Below are 18,353 nucleotides of genomic sequence, written 5' to 3'. Positions count from 1 at the left end.
AGGTCTCCTCTCAAGCTCACCTGTTCCAATGAGAACAAACCCAGTCTATCCAATATGTCCTCATAGCTAAGATTCTCCATTCCAGGCAGCATCTTAATAAATCTCCTCTGCACCCTCTCTAGTGCAATCACGTCCTTCCTTTAATAACGTGACCAGAACTGCACGCAGTTCTCCAGCTGTGGCCAAAACTGATTATTATACAATTGAAGCATAACCTCCCTGCTCTTGTATTCTATGCCTCGGCCAATTAAGGCAAGCATTCCGTTTGTCTTCGAAACCAACTTATCCACCTGGCCTGCTACTTTCAGTGATCTGTGGACAAGTGATCCAAGATCCCTACCACTTAATGTGTATACTCTTTCCTTATTAGCCCTCACAAAGTGCATTACCTCAAACTTCTCGGAATTAAATTCCATTTGCCACTGCTCTGCCCACCAGACCAGTAGATTGATATCCTCCTGCAGCCTTTGACTTTCCTTTTCATTATCAACCACACAGCCAAGATTAGTGTCGTCTGAAAACTTCTTAATCATAATCCCTATATTCGAATCTGAATCATAGATGTGTTCCACAGAAAGCAAGGGACCCAGTAATGAGCCCGACGGAATCCCACTGGAAACATCCTTCCAGTCACAAAAACATCCATCAACTATTACACTTTGCGTCCTATCTCCAAGCCAAATTTGATCTAACTTGCCTCTTTGCGCTGTATCCCATGGGCTTTAACCTTCATGAATAGCCTACCAAGTGGGACCTTATCAAAAGCCTTGCTATAGTCCATATATACTACAACAAATGTACTGCTCTCATCGACCCTCTTGGTTACCTCCTCAAAAACTTCAGTCAGGTTAGACAATCGCGATCTTCCCTTCACAAATCCGTGCTGACTGTCAGTAATTAATCCTTGCCTTTCCAAATGTAGATTTATCCTGCCGATGTTAAAGTTCATTTGCCACTTTCCTGCCCATTCGGCATGTTTCCTGATGTGTTGTGGTGTATTCTCCCTCGGTGTTACCTATAACCCGGCTGTGTACCATCTGTAAATGCTGATATTGGGTTATATGTTACAAAGTTCAAATCATTACTGTACATTCCCGGAAATGATCCTCGCACAACACAGCTTTCAAGCTTCCGCAAACTGATTAAATACCATTTTCCCCTTTTAGCGGCGTTATTATGTTTCGTGAATTTTCTATCCATTCATATCATTGTCCCCTGATTCTACTTGCACTAATATTTGTCGTTTGCCTATCTCGTGGGATCTTACCACAGGAAATAGAATATTACTAAAATGGAAGGAGGCCATGAGTCCCATCAAGTCTGCGCTGGCTCTTCCAAAGATCAATGTGCTCAGCCTCAGACCCCATTCTTTCCCCCATCCCGGCATTGTTTCTCGTTCAAGTATATATTCTACTACCTTTTGGAAGGCTGCTCTTGAATCTGTATTAATCACCAAGCCAGGCATACCAAATCATAAAAACGTGATGCAGAAAATAGTTTTACTCATATCGCCTCTAGTTCTTCTGCCAAATGCCTTAAATCCGTGCCCTCTGGTTATCGACACTTCATCCAATGGAAACTTTTTCTCTTTATTTACTAATGTAAACACATCATAATTTAATTTTAAACTCCTTTATCAAATCTCCTTGTAGCCTTCTTGCAGCGAGGATCAGAACCCCAGCTTCTCCAGCCTACCCACGTAACTGTAATGACTCATTCCTGGCACCATTCTGTCTAATCTCTTCTGTCCCCTCTCCTAAGCCTTTGCACCCTTCCTAAAGTGCAGTGCTCATAATTGGACACAATTCTCCAGCTGGGATTGAACCACAGCTTTATAAATGTTTAGCATAAGTTTCATTCTTTTGTACTCTATTCCTCGACAACCCCAAATGCATTTTACCCTGTCTCCCCATCTTCAAAGATGAGCGCACAAACAGCCCAAGTCACTCTGTTCTTGCACCCCCGATAAAGTGGTCAAATTTAGCTTGTATTGTTGATCCGCAATCCATTAATACTATGATGAATTCCATCTGCCATGTGTCTGCCCATATCCACCAGCCTATCCAAGTCGTCTTAAAGTCATTCATTGGTCCTATACTTCAGGTCGAAAGCTTCCTTCGTACGATTGCCTCCGACCTGAAAAAAATCTCCGAATCTACCTGTTGGCCCGGAGGAATGTAGGAACGCCCTCGGAGGCCTCAATTCGCTGCGCTACACGTGGCCACCTGTCTTCGAGATAGGTAAATCCAAGCTGGAGTCACGTGGGTCTGGACCACAAATCATTATGTGGTATTCTCCTTGATAATAATGGGATCTCTGTATGTTCAAGTTCCCATTACTCTCAATGAGAAAACCCCGAAATCACCCAAACACAACATAATAAATAAAACACCTCACATATTTTTAATTATTTCAAATTAAATGTAACTGAATGTTTTAGAAAAAATATATATGTTTTGGTAATTTTTTTATGTTTTAATAGTGTTAAAAATAAACTTGCATTAATGGGCAGAGATTTTGCAATAAAAATGTGCATTTAATTGAAATTTTATAAGTTTTAAAACTCTTACGGTGGTAAGAGTAGGCCATGTGCCTGCTTTCACCAGGCGTAAAAGTTTGAAGGACATTAGCTGGGCAAGAATTGGGCAAATAGCCCAATCCCTCCAATGCAAATGTCCTTCTCCCGGGGATGCAGAGGATCTGTGAAGAGAAATCTTGACAGATTGGAAAAGCTGGTTTTCGCTTTTGCAAGGCCTCGCCGGGCCTGTGTGCACGATGTGGCTGCAGCGATATGCATAAAAATAAAGATAGTAAATGCCTGCCATTGTGTGGCGTGAATGTTACTCGCCACTTATCAGCCCAAGTCTGAATGTGGTCCAGGTCTTGCTGTATGTGGGCACGGACTGCTTCATTATCTGAAGAGTTGCGAATGGAACTGAGCACTGTGCAGTCATCAGCAAACATCCCCACTTCTGACCTTATGATGGAGGAAAGGTCATTGATGAAATGGCTGATGATGGTTGGGCCTTGCACACTGCCCTAAGGAACTCCTGCAGCGATGTCGGGGACTGGGATGATTGACCTACAACCACCACAACCATCTTCCTTTGTGTTAGGTATGACTTCAGCCAGTGGAGATTTTTCCCCTGATTTCCATTAACTTCAGTTTTACGAGGGCTCCTTGATGCAACACTCATCAAATGCTGCCTTGTTGTCATGGGCAGTCACTCTCACCTCACCTCTGGAGTTCAGCACATTCGTCCATGTTTGGACCAAGGATGTAATGAGGTCTGAAGCCGAGAGGTCCTGGTGGAATTCAAACTGGGCATCGGCGAGCAGGTTATTGGTGAGTAAGTGTCACTCGATAGCACTATCGACGACACCATCCATCACTTTGCTGATACAAAAGCAAAATACTGCGGATGCTGGAATCTGGAATAAAATCAGAAAATGCTGGAAACTCAGCAGGTCAGGCAGCGTCTGTGGAGAGGAAGCAGTGTTAAAGTTTCGTGTCGATGACCCTTCGTCAGGACTGGAGAGTGTTCAAAAAGAACAAATTCTTAACCAGCACTGAAAGAGGGAGGGGAAGAGAGAACAAAAGGGAAGGTCTGTGATCGGGTGGAAGGCAGGAGAGATTAGAGAGACAAAATGGGATGATGGGTCCAACTTCAAATGGTAATGCCAGGAGTGAGAAAAACATTGGCCAAGATAGGGTGTGAATGGTGGGATAATGACCAACTGCCATTAGAGACAAGGAGAGAAAAAGAAAGAAACTGGCTCGGGGGGCGGAGCGGGGACGCGGGGCGCGGGGCGCGGGGCTGGGGGGACGGCGGGGGATGGGAGCTAAAGATTGGAAGCGGTTACCTTCTGAAATTGTTGAACTCGATGTTGAGTCCAGAAGGCAGCAAAGTGCCTCAACGAAAGATGAGGTTCTGTTCCTCGAGCTTGCATTGAGCTTCGTTGGAACAGTGGAGGTGGCCAAGGACGGAGAGGTCAGAGTGGGAGTGGAGTGGAGAATTAAAGTGACAGGTGACTGGAAGCTCGGCTTCCTGACTCTTCCCTTCCCTTCCTTGACTTCTCCGCCTCCATCTCTGGGGATAGGCTTTCGACCAGTATCCGCTATAAGACCACTGACTCCCCCTCGCTGTCTGGAACCACACTTCCTCCCACCCCACATCCCATAAGGACTACATTCCTTTCTCCCACTTTCTCTGTCTCCATTGCATCTGCTCTGACGACACGACCTTCCACATGAGGAAGGACATTCTTGCTATTGAGGGAGTGCAGTGAAGGTTCACCAGACTGATTCCCGGGATGACAGGACTGACATATGAAGAAACACTGGATCGACTAGGCTTATATTCACTGGAATTTAGAAGAATGAGAGAGGATACCATACAAGCATAGAAAATTCTGATGGGATTGGACAGGTTAGATGCAGGAAGAATGTTCCCGATGTTGGGGAAGTCCAGAACCAGGGGTCACAGTCCAAGGATAAGGTGGAAGCCATCTAGATCCGCGATGTGGAGAAACTTCTTCACCCAGAGAATTGTGAACCTGTGGAAATCTGTACCACAGGAAGTTGTTGAGTCCAGTTCATTGGATATATTCAAAAGGGAGTTAGATGTGTCCCTTCCGGCTAAAGGGATCAGGGGGTATGGAGAGAAGTCAGGAGTGGGCTACTGAAGTTGCATGATCAGCCATGATCATATTGATTGGTGGTTCAGGCTCGAAGGGCCAAATGGCCTACTCCTGCACCTATTTTCGATGTTTCTATATTAGTGCCTCTGACATGTCTTCCTTTTTCTTCATCAGAGATTTCCCCTCCAGCATGGTTAACATGGCCCTCGACCGTGTCTGTTGTATTTCCCGCACCTCTACTCTCACCCCTTCCCCTCCATCTCAGAAACATGACAGCGTTCCCCTTGTCCTCATCTTTCAACCCACCAGCCTCCACATTCAAAGGATCATCCTCTGCCATTTCTGTGACCTCCAGCGTAATCCCACCACCAATCACATCTCCCCTCCCCTCTCAGCATTCCAAAGGGACCACTCCCTCCGTGATACCCTGGACATTCCGCAGTAATCTCCAGCATCCCGTCCCCTTCCCACGGCATCTTCCCGTGCAAGTGTAGGAGATGCAACACCTGTCGTTCTACCTCCTGCCTTCCCTTTAGCCAGGGCCCCAAATACTCCTTCCAGGTGAAACAGCGATTTACTTGTACTTCTTTCAATATAGTATTCAATGTCTGCTACACTGTTCCAATGAAGCTCAATGCAAGCTCTAGGAACAGAACCTCATCTTTCGTTTAAACATTTTACAACCTTCTGGACTCAGCATCAAGTGCAAAAATTTCAGAGCATAACCGCTGCCAATCTTTGGCTCCCATTCCCGCCCCGAGCCCCCCTCAGCATCTGGTTCTTTCTTTATTTTTTTTCTCCTTGACTCTAATGGCATTCGTACATAATCCCACCATTCACACCCTAACTCGACGAATGGTTTTCTAACTCATGTTATTACCATTTGAAATTGGGCCATCGTTCCTTTTGTCTCTCTAATCTCTCCTGTCTTCCACCCTATCACAGGCCTTCCGTTTTCTTCTTTCTTCCCCTCCCCCTTTCGATGCTTGTTAAGAATCTGATCTTTTCAAACACTCTCCAGTTTTTGACCGGAAACATCAACTCTGCTTCCTCTCCCCATCTACTGCCTGACCTGCTGAGATTTCCGGCATTTTCTGTTTTTATTAGTACTTTGCTGATGATTGAGAGGAGACTGAAGGGGCGGTAATTGGCCGGAGTGGACTTGTCCTGCTTTTTGAGTACAGGACATACCTGGGTAGTTTTCCACATTGTCGGACAGATGCCAGTGTTGTAGCTGGGATGGTGGGACCTCAGGAGCAGGTCAATGTGCATCATCCACTCGGCACTTCTGGCTGAAGATGGTTGCAAACGCTCCAGCCTTGTCTTTTGCACTTGCGTGCTGGGGTCCACCATCATTGAGGGTGGGAATATTCATGGAGCCTCCTCCTTCCGTTAGTTGCTTAATGGTCCATCACCATTCACAATGGATGTGGCAGGATTGCAGAGCATGAATCTGATCCGTTGATTGTGGGATCGCTTAGCTCTGTCTGTAGCATGCTGCTTCCTCTGTTTAGCCTGCATGTAGTCCTGTGTTGCAGCTTCCCCAGGTTGGCACCTTATCTTTAGGTACACTTGGTGCTGTTTCTGGCATACTCCTCTACACTCCTCATTGAACCAGGGTTGGCCCCTGGCTGGATGGTAATGGTAGAGTAAGGGATATGCCGGGCCATGAGGTTACAGATTGTGGTGGAATACAATTCTGCTGCTGATGGCCCACAGCCGCCTCATGGATGCCCAGTTTTGAGCTGCTGGATCTGTTCTGAATCTATCCCATTTAGCACGGTGGTAGTGCCACACAACATGATGGAGGTTGTTCTCAGTGTGAAGACGGTCCTTCGTCTCCACAAGAACTAGATGGTGATCACAGCTCGCAATGGTGGCAGGGACAGATGCATCTGCAACAGCTAGATTGGTGAGAACAAAGTCAAGAAGGTTTTCCATTTGAGTTGGTTCTCTCACCGCATGCCGCAGGCTATTTTGTCAGCTATTTCCTTCAGGACCCGGTCAGCTCGGTCAGTATTGGTGCGACTCAGCATCGCACACATACTGCAACATGGGAACAGGTGGAGTCCAGTTCGCCCATCACATCTGTTCCACCATTCAATGACATCATGGCTGATCTGTATTAAACTCAATCTAACCGCCTTGGCCCTTTAAACTTACATTGTGCACATTATTACTTGGCTCAGAAACAGGCCCAACAGGACCACACTCTCTCCGAGCTTTCTTCCCACTGCTTCACCTAACTCCATCAATATATCATTCTACTGCTTCTGGCCTCATGTGTTGATCCAGCTTCCCTTAAACATACCTGTGCTATTCGACTCAACTACTGCTTGTCATTGCGAGTTCCACATTCTCAGCACTCTCTGGGTCAAGGCACTTTTCTCCTGAATTCCCTCATGGATTTATTAGTGACAATTTGGGTACACGCTAGGACCATTCCCATTAACAGAGGACATTTTTTGACTCGTTACATGTCTCGGCCACGGTGCAAAGTCCAGCGAATCATCACAGGCCCAGGAGGGTTGTGGGTACTCGGGGGTTAGGGAGGACCGGGTAGATTTTCATGAGCAGCACAGGTCTCACCAAGCATAGAAGTTACCACCAAGGTAGAAGCGAAAGCGAAGTTAAGGTTAATCATACGTTAGTCATCATCTCATCATACGAAGCTTTATTATAACAGTCACGTGTTATTATAACAAACAATACATCTGTGATAACAAACAATAACCAACAAGGTACAACAATAAAATCTATTTACCCTCACACGCCTCTGGGGATCCCGACCTGGTCCCAAACCTACATCCTAGGTCTATGGTAGTGAACACTGGGACAGACTTTGGACAGCGCAGTCTCTTTGACTCTTTAGAGAGGTGCTCCTCATCAGTGTTCTGTTTGACATCCTCAACTTGGAGAATCTTCTTGTGACCCCTGATCCATTGGAATGGCAGTGACTTCCTATCAGGGTAACCAGAGTTGATTAACCAATTTTGATTGCGTTCAAATCTTCTTCATTCTCACCGAGCAACGATCTTGCTTGGCAGAGTCTGGTTTGGTCAGTCTTATAGCAGCGAGTCTACCGTAGGGGATTTGTCTGAACCCCATCTCAATTTCAATATGCAAAATTAACCATTTTTCTGAGATTTGTTATCCCCTCCTTCAGGAAGCATTATCGCCACCGTTCACACATTCAGTTACTTGGCCAGGCAATTTGGTGACAGCGATGTGTTGCCGACCAGAACCGTGTACAGGTAAGAATCACCGTGACTTAGAGCTCGAAAGATGGTTGCAGCTACTTCACAACTCTTCACTCCCCAACATTGAGACAGAAAGCTTATGGGCTTGAGACCTGCTCAAACTACCTGCAGTAACTCTGAACAGGTTAAGGCAGTTGTGGTTACCCTGACTGTTTGAAGTTTCTCAGCCAGTCGTTTAACCAACATCGAAATGTTGCCCAGCGGGACCGCTTGGAGATCTATAATAACATAAGAACATAAGAAGTAGGAGCAGGAGTGGGCCATTCGGCCCCTCGAGCCTGTTCCATCATTCAACAAGAACATGGCTGATCTGATCATGGACTCAGCTCCACTTCCCTATCCGCTCCACATAATCCCTTTCTCCCTTTTCGCTGAAATATCTGTCTATCTCCGTCTTAAATATATTCAATGTCCCAGCTTCCACAGCTCTCTGGGGCAGAGAATTCCATAGATTTACAACCCTCTGAGAGAAGAAATTCCTCCTCATCTCAGTTTTAAATGGGCGGCCCCTTATTTAGAGACTATGTCCCCTAGTTTTAGTTTCCTCTGTTAGTGGAAATATCCTCTAAACATCCACCTTGTTTTGAACATAGACATATCTTATATGTGTCTATAACATCACATTTCTTTCTTCTTCGGAAGAGTCATCGTTTGGCTGAGATGCTAAACTGAGGCTCCTATCTGCCAGGGATCCAGGTGGACGTGTTAAATCCAAGGTAGCTCCCCTGCTAAACAGCTCCTCGACCTCAACCTCCCCCCTCCCACTGTCTAAACTTCCCCAAGCCTCAACCCTGGTCCTAATAGACCCAAATAGGGGGTCTTAAAGGCTTAATCCCCACCCTAACTCCAACCCCGCAAATCCCAAAGTTCGGGCCTACCTCAGGCCTTCCGCCACACCGCACATCGGCGACTCCCGCTGGACCTCCTGCGGCGACTCGGTGTAACTTGGGCCTCCCGGATGGACCTCCTGCGGCGACTCTATGCGGCTTGGGCCTCCCGCCTGGACCTCCTGCGACGGCTCGGTGTGGCTTGGGCCTCCCGGATGGACCTCCTGCGGTGACTCGATGCGACTTGGGCCTCCCGGATGGAACTCCTGCGGCGGCTGGACAATTCGACATGATCGAGACCTCACGGTTGGACCTCCTGCCGCGACTGTGAGGCTGGACCTGGCTATCGGGCCTCCACCTCCTCCCCCTGGACCTCTCCTTCCCCACTGATGGCCTGGTCTTCTCTCCTCCTCCATCACATGGTGAGTACAATGGCTGTGACCCCCCTACCCCCCCATTCTGAACCCCAGTGCACTGCTGGCCCCCCCCAATGCCTGCCCCTAACCAAGCCTTGGACCACCTCCCATCAATGGTGCTACTCGGCGCCGAGCCTGCGGCCAACACCTCATCAGAGGCAATTAGGCCCATATAGCAGTGCCTGGTCTGCAGGCGTTCTGGACCCCCTTGCCACTGGACCAAGACCTCGCTTAGCTAAGCCTGTGTCATAGCCGGTGTTCAACGATCACCCCACGTTAAAAGAACTCACGCACAGGCATCTTCCACTCCTCTAACATGAAGTTTGGGACCTGGAACGTCAGGACCCTCATGGACAACCCCAACAGCGACAGAGCGGCTCGCCGCACTGCCGTAATTGCCCGGGAACTTAGACGGATCGATATCAACATCGCAGCCCTAAGGGAGACCCGGCGGGCAGGGGAAAGCCAGCTTAAGGAACAAGGTGGAGGTTACTCCTTGTTCTGTAAAGAGAAACCAGAGGCAGAACGCTGCCTCCACGGAGTCAGCTTCGCCATCAAAAACGAGCTGGTCGACCGCCTCAAAGACTCCCCCTGCAGGACTAATGAATGCCTCATGTCACTTCGACTCACCCTATCCCGGAACCAGTGCTCCACAGTCATCAGTGCTTAAGCCCCAACCTCGAAAAATCCCAGACCTGCGTCCCCTCGGGCGACAAACTGATCCTCCTCGCCGACTTCAATGCCAGGGTCAGCAGGGACACAGACCTCTGGGGAGGCGTGATCGGCAGAGAGGGGATAGGGAAAGCCAACACCAGCGGTACCCTACTCCTGACAAAATGTATAGAGCATGAATTTGTTCCACCAGAGAAACAAATATAAGGCATTGTGGCAACACCCCCGCTCCAAACACTGGTACCTGCTCGACAATATCATCGTCTGAGCCCGGGATCGTACGGATGTGCGCATCACCTGCGCCATGACAGGAGCTGATGACTGCTGGACGGACCACCGCCTAATCCGATCCATCATTGACATCAACATAGCCCCAAAGCGAAGGGGGCAGCAGAAGCAGTGCTGCAAAAAAGTCAATGCCGGGGAACTTAAGGACCCAGCTAAGGGAGCCCATTACAGTCAGTGCCTCACAGCTAACCTGGCGTGCCTTGATGACCCCGAGACGCAGAATGCCCACAGCACTTGGTCTGCCCTCCTGGTCTCCATAACCAGTGTCTGCAAGGAACCGCTCGGTCACTCAACCAGGAAACACCAGTACTGGTTTGATGAGAATGATCAGGAGATTCAAGAACTAATAGTCTGCAAGCGCAGGGCATTTCTGAGCCTTAAACAGCAACCCAACTCAGGAGCAGCAAAGCAGCATTATAGATGGCTAAGGTACAATAAAAAACCCGGGACCTAAAGAACAGGTGGTGGATGGAGAAAGCACAGGAGATACAGCAGCTGGCCGACAGCCATGATGTGCGAGGATTCTTCACCGCAGTCAAGGCCACATACGGACCAAACTCCCAAGGGTCTATCCTACTCCTGGCCAAGAACAGGGAAACACTCATCAAGGACACCGAGGCAGTCAGGGCCCGCTTGAAGGAACACTTCGAAGATCTCCTCAACCGAGACTCTGCCTTTGACTCCAGTGTTCTCGACTCCATCCTGCAGCATGCTCCCCGCCACCACCTCAGTGAGACCCCAACACTGCATGAGGTAGAAAAGGCCATAAGACAGCTCAAAAACAACAAGGTTACACGAGTGGATGGAATCCCTGCTGAGGCACTGAAGTATGGCAGAGAGGCACAACTGGTGTGAATACACAACCTCGTCTCTCTCATCTGGAGGGAGGATAGCATGCCGGGAGATCTTAGAGATGCAGTGATCATGACCATCTTTAAAAAAGGGGACACGTCCGACTGCGGCAGCTACAGAGGAATCTCACTGTATCAACCACTGGCAAAGTTCTTGCTAGAGTCCTCCTCAATCGTCTTCTCCCCGTGGCTGAGGAGCTCCTCCCAGAGTCGCAGTGCGGATTTCGTCCCCTCAGGGGCACAATGGACATGATTTTTACAGCATGACAGTTACAGGAAAAATGCAGGGAACAGCACCAGCCCTTATACATGGCCTTCTTCGACCTGACAAAGACCTTTGACACTGTCAACCGCGAGGGTCTATGTAACATCATCTTCCATTTTGGATGCCCCCAAAAGTACGTCACCATCCTTCGCCTGCTCCACGACGACATGCAGTCCCTGATCTCACCAACGGATCCATCACAGACCCAATTCATGTCCGGACCCGGGTCAAGCAGGGCCGTAATAATAATCTTCCTCCCTGCCATGCTCCACCTCACAGTTGATAAGCGCCCCGCTGGAGTGAAGCTAAACTACGGAACTAGTGGGAAGCTGCACAAATTTCGCTGTCTCCAGGCCAGGGCCAAGACCACTCCAACCTCTGTCGTCGAGCTACAGGACGTAGACGATGCCTGCGCCTGTGCACACACAGAGGCTGAACTCCAGGACATAGTCGACGTATTTACCGAGGCATACGAAAGCATGGGCCTTACGCTAAACATTAGTACGACAAAGGTCCTCCAACAGCCTGTCCTCGCAGCACAGCACTGCCCCCAAACATCAAGATCAATGGCCTGGCCCTGGACAATGTGGATCACTTCCCCTACCTCAGGAACCTCCTATCAACAAGGCATTGATGATGAGATCCAACACCGCCTCCAGTACGCCAGTGCAGCCTTCGGCCGCCTGAGGAAAAGAGTGTTTGAAGATCAGTCCCTCAAAGCTACCACCAAGCTCATGGTCTACAGGGCCGTAATAATAACCACCCTCCTGTACGGCTCAGAGACGTGGTCCATGTACAGTAGACACCTCAAGTCGCTGGAGAAATGCCACCAGGATGTCTCCGCAAGATCCTGCAAATCCCCTGGGAGGACAGATGCACAAACATTAGCGTCCTTGTCCAGGCTAATATCCCCAGCATTGAAACACTGACGACACTTGATCAGCTCCGCTGGGCAGACCACATAGTTCGCATGCCGCACACAAGACTCCCAAAGCAAGCGCTGTACTCGGAACTCGTCCATGGCAAACGAGCCAAAGGCGGGAAGAGGAAACGTTATAAGGACATTCTTAAAGCCTCCTTGATAAAGTGCAATATCCCCACTGACAGCTTGGAGTCCCTGGTCATAGACCGCTGTGATATCTTCACAGAGCAAAAGCACACACAGCTTCCTACATGGCAGGCAGCTCTCTCAGAAGCCTCCGGAAATCTGCCTAGTTCTGTTTATTATTAATTATGCAGTTGCGGTACACAATACGTCCACATCCACAGTGTGGAGCTACTAACATTACAAGCTTACATTACACTTCTCCCTCCTTAATGAAGAAGCCATCATAACAAACATCATACATAACTTTCATGTTTATACATAACACAGGAAATAAACTTATTTTTTTTGCCATATTTACAAATTTAACTTTACCACTTGTTTTCTGTTTCAAAGAGGATACCTTCGTTCTCGAACAGAACCTTCCAAAAATGGTGTCGATTTCACACTCATTCGAAGCTCATCCTGAGGAACGTTTTCCTCCATGGAATTTCCATGATTTTCATTTGAACTCACTCTAACTTCAGGCTCTTTGTTTTCCTGACTCGGACTCAGACTTTCATTCTGATACTCTTTCTGCCTTAATTGTGTGTCTTCTACGGACTGTGCCAAATTTGGTTTTAACAACGAGAATCTGGTTCATGGTTGTCGTTTGAGAAACAACTCTGCTGGTATTCTGCCAGTAGTTGTATGAGGAGTAATTCGTTATGTAATCAAAAAATTAGCCAATTTGTCATCCAATGACAATTGTCGTTTCCTTGGATTTGGATCTAACATTTGTTTTATGAGGGCACGTTTTCCAATTTGTACAGTGTGCTCTGTTGCACCATTCAAAGCAGGATGGTATGGTGGAACCTTGCTATGTTTCACACCATATTTGCTCGTGAATTGTGCAAACTCTTCAGAACGAAATTGTGGTCCATTATCTGAAACAATCTCTTCAGGGAGGCCAAATGAAGAAAATAATTTTTGTAAAATGTCCAATGTTTTACTTGTTGATATTTTCCACATTGGAAACAACTCAACCCAATTTGAATGGCTATCAATCACAATGAACAATTGTTGTCCTTCGAACTCAGCAAAATCAATATGTAGCCTTTGACACAACCTGGGAGGCCATTTCCAAGGCTGTAATGGTACTGATGGTGGTTGCTTGATTACCAATTGACATGTCGTACACTGACTCACGATGTACTCTATATCTTTATCAAGACCTGGCCACCATAAATAACTGCATGCAAAACTCTTGGTCAAGCACATTCCCAGGTGTTACTCATGGAGGTCTCCTAATAATTTGTACCTGAATTTATTTGGAATAACCATTCTTGTGCCCCACATGTACAATCTTTATTGATTGATAATTCATTCCTACGAATAAAGAATGTATGTGTGTCTTTGTCTGTTACATGGTTTGGCCATCCATTTGCAATATAATCATACACCTTTGACATCACTGGGTCCATCGTTAATAACTTCCTTCTGATCGCATCATTTTTCACCCCAAAACCAAAATGATCCCGTAATGCTTGGTTTTGAAAGTTTCCAAAATTACAGTGCATCGATAGCTTTTTTAATGTTATGATGTAATCACTGATACTTTCATCAGGCTTTTGATTCTGAATCCCAAAACAATAGCTTTCAGCAATTTCTTACGGTTTGGGGTTATAGTGCTGTTCCAGCTTCGTTAAAATCGCTTTAAGTGTTGTGTCCTTTGGCTCGTCAGGCACAAGCAGATTTACAAAGGTTTCGTACAATGTCGGAACCGCCTCCGATAAGAAGATCACTTTCTTATGTTCCAACACAGCCTGGTTTTGGATTGCATTGTCTAGAATTTCAATTATGTTATTTGCAGTGAAATACATTTCTAGCTGATCCACATGCGCTTTAAAACGTTCGCGGTCATGTCTATATTCCCCCAAATGTCCAATTACACGTGCCATTTTAATCTCGAGCTGTTCACACCGTGTGCTATATTTTACTCGGATTTTGTAGCTTTTTCCAAAGACAGAAACTTCCAAAGTCTCTCTGTCGGCTGGCTGAATCCCTCACCAACAAAATTTAAGCTTTAAATCATCCGAAATATCCCATCTCACCGCCAAATGTGATATTTTCACAGAGCACAAGCTCACACAGCTTCCTACATAGCAGGCAGCTCTCTCAGAAGCCTCCGGAAATCTGCCTGGTTCTATTTATTATTAACTATGCAGTTGCAGCACACAACATGTCCACATCCATAGGGTGGAGCTACAAACATTACAAGCTTACAGACATTACAACTGCCCTAAGTAGAGGAAGTGCATTCAGGAGGGCGCTGAGCTCCTCGAGTATCGCCGCCGAGTGCATGCAGAAATCAAGAGCAGGCAGCGGAAGGAGCATGCGGCAAACCAATCCCACCCACCCTTTCCCTCAATGACTATCTGCCCCACCTGTGACAGGGACTGCGGTTCTCGTATTGGACTGTTCAGCAATCTAAGAACTCATGCTAAGAATGGAAGCAAGTCTTCCTCGATCCCGAGGGACTGCCTATGATGATGATTTCTTCTGAATCCAATGACGCTAACCTACTCAACCTATCTTCATACGTCAACCCCCGCATCTGCGGAATCAACCTAGTGAACCTTCTCTGAACAGCCTCCAAAGCAAGTATACCCTTCCTGAAATACGGAGACCAAAAATGTACGCAGTACTCCAGGTGTGGCCTCACCAATACCATGAACAGTTGTCGCAGGACTTCTGTGCTTTTATACTCTATCCCCTTTGCAATAAAGGCCACCATTTCATTAGACTTCCTGATTACTTGCTGTACCTGCATACTAACTTTTTGTGTTTCATGAACAAGTATTGAAGCATTTTGCGATTTTCCTCCATTTAAATTATAATTTGCTTTTCTATTTTTCTGCCGAAGTGAATAAACTCACATTTTCCCACATTATACTCTATCTGCCAAATTTTTGCCCTCTTACTTAGCCTGTATATATCCCTTTGCAGATTTTTTGTGTCCTCCTCACTACTATTTGCTTTCCCACCCATCTTTGTATCATGAGCAAACGTGGCTACATTACACTCGGCCCCTTCATTCAATTAATTAATATAGATTGTAAATAGTTGAGGACCCAGCACCGATTCCTGCGACACCCCACAATCACTGTTTGCCAACTGGAAAATGACCCATTTATCCCAACTCTCTGTTTTCTGCTGGTTAGCCAATCCTTCATCCTTGATAATATATTACACCCAACCATGTGAACTTTTATCTTGTACAATAATCTTTTATGGGGCACCTTATCGAATGTCTTCTGGAAATCCAAATATACCACATCCACTGGTTCCCCCTTATCCACACTGCTCATTACATCCTCAAAGAACTCCAGCAAATTTGTCAAACTTGATTTTCCTTGCATAAAACCATGCTGACTCTGCTTAATTGAATTATGCTTTTCCAAATTCCCCGCTACTGCTCCATTAATAATGTCCCCCAGCAGTTTCCCAATGACAGATGTTAGGCTAACTGGTCTCCAGTTTCCTGCTTTTTGTCTGCCTCCTTTTTTAAGGTACAACTCACTGATCAAGTCATGGGGATGATTAATGTGATAAGTACATTTAAAATCAAAAGTGTGGATATATTAAACAAACTAATCAAACTCAAAGAGGATAAAACTCCTGATCCAGTAGATTGCATTCACACATTTTAATCGAATCTAGGGAAGAGATAGCAGAGGCATTACTGCACATATTTAATAATTCGTCAGTAAAGGTATAGTGCCAGAGGACTGGAGGATGGCTAAGGTACTACCTATATTTATGAAGGTGGAACAGAACATGTCCTGGGAATTATAGACCGTCAGCTTAACAGCGGTGCTCGAAAAGTAATGGAATCCCAACTAAAGGAGAAAATAGAAGAACATCTAGAAACCAGAAATAGAGCAATGAATAGTCTGCATGGGTTTCAAAAGGGAAAGACTTGCTTGACCAAACTCTTTGAGGAGGTAAAAGAGAGTAAAAGCAATTGTAATGCAGTACATGTAACTGATCTAGATTCTCAGAAGGTCTTCGATAAGGTACCCCATCATAGACTGATGAACAAGGTCAGAGAATGCAGAGTCAGCAGATAAATAGCAGAAATGATAGCTAGCCGTGGCAAGACAGAAGGCAGAGAGAGGGAGTAAAAGGTAGCTATTCACAGGGGCAGGCGGTGGGTGATGATGTTCCACAAGGATCAGTGCTGGGACAACTGGTGTTCACAATTTATATTAACGATTTAGACTTTGGAATCAAAAACACATTTTCTCAATTTGTGGAAGACAGTAAATAGTCAATACTGAGGAGGACTGCAACAAATTACAGGAGGAATTAATAAACCTGCAGAATGAGCATATAATTGGAAAATAAATTTCAACACAAAAATGTGAGGTATTACATTTGGTAGGAAGAATAGGGAGGTCACTTATTACTTGGAGGATGCAAGTCGAGGTGGGGAAGAGGAACAATGGGATCTCGCAGTACAAATGCACCAATCACTTAAATTTGCAACACAGCTTAGCAGCGCCATTAAAACTGCAAACCAAGAAGTAGGGTTTATTTCTATGGGTATAGAACTGAAACGTTCTGCTAAACCTGCACCTAACCTCTGTTGGACCACACTTAGAGTACTGCACACAGTTCTGGTCGCCATATTATAAAAATTATATACAGGCACTAGAGAGGGTGCCGAGAAGGTTTACAAGGATGATACCATAAATGCGAGGGTTTATATATCCAAAAAGCATGAACAGGGTCTAGTTTCTCTTGAAAAAAGAAGGCTGAGGGGTGACCTAATAGAGGTCTTTAAAATTGTGAAAGATTCGCATTGAGTGGACACGGAGAGAATATTTGCACTTGTCGGGAAGAGCATAACTAGAGGCCATCAATATAAGATAGTCACCCAGAAATCCAATGGGGAATTCAGGAGAAACTTCTTTACCCAAAGAGTGTTGAGAATGTGGAACTCGCTACAACAGGGAGTGGTTGAAGCGAACATTATAGATGCATTTGAGGGGAGGCTGGACAAGTATATGATGGAGAAGGGAATAGAGGGTTATGCTGATAGATTTAGATGAGGAAAGACGGGAGGGGGCTCGAGTGGAACAAAAACGCCGGCATGGACTGATTGGGCTTAATGCCCTGTTGTTGTGCCATATATCCTGTATAATGCTGTTCAATTCTATGTAAAACTGTGACTGAGAATTCAAAAGATGGAATGCAGCTACTTTGTAACCCTAAACTCTCCGAAGAGAGTCATATCTGTGGCCCCTAGTTCTGATCTTGCCCACAAGTGGAACATCTACCCTACCACAACCTTTCATAATCTTAAAGCTCTCTATTAGCTCACAACTCAGCCTTTTCTTTTCTTGAGAATAAGGTCCCAGCCCGTTCAGTACAACCTCAATTCTGGTAGCATTCCAGTAAATCTTTTCTGCAGCCCCCCCAGTGCCTGTATATCATTTTTAAAATATGGAGAGCAGATTTGTTCACAGTACTCTAAGTGTGGTCCAACCAAGGTTCGATGCAAGTTTAACATAACGTGTCTGCTTTTCAATTCTACCCCTCCAGAACTGAACCCCAGAGCTCTGTTTGCGTTTTTATGGTCTATTTTTCGTGATCTGTGTATCTGTTAGCCCCAGATCCCTCTGTTCCTTAACCACATTTTGACATGTATCTTCCAAGAAGTATGTGGCCTCGTAGTCTTCCTACAAAACTGAACCATCTTACACTTAAGCAGCGCCTCGATTTTAAAATTCCCAACCTTGTTCACAAACCCCTCCATGCACTCACCCGACCTATTACAGCCCCACACACCCCAAGCTATCTGCGCTCCTCTAATTCTGACCTCTTGAACATCCATGATTATAAACACTCAACTATTGGTGGCCATGCCTTCAGCTGCCTCAAATCTAAGATGTGGAATTTGCTCCATAAACCTCTCTGCCTCTCAACTTCTCTCTCCTCCTTGCAGATGCTCCATAAAACCTACTTATTTGACCAAAGCCTTAATCTCTCCTTATGTGGCTCGGTGTCAAATTGTTTGTCGTATAACACTCCTGTACTGAGC

This window comes from Pristiophorus japonicus, chromosome 28, assembly GCF_044704955.1.
Source record: "Pristiophorus japonicus isolate sPriJap1 chromosome 28, sPriJap1.hap1, whole genome shotgun sequence".
In the NCBI taxonomy this organism is placed as follows: Eukaryota; Metazoa; Chordata; class Chondrichthyes; family Pristiophoridae; genus Pristiophorus; species Pristiophorus japonicus.
Note: the sequence above shows the minus strand (reverse complement) of the source record.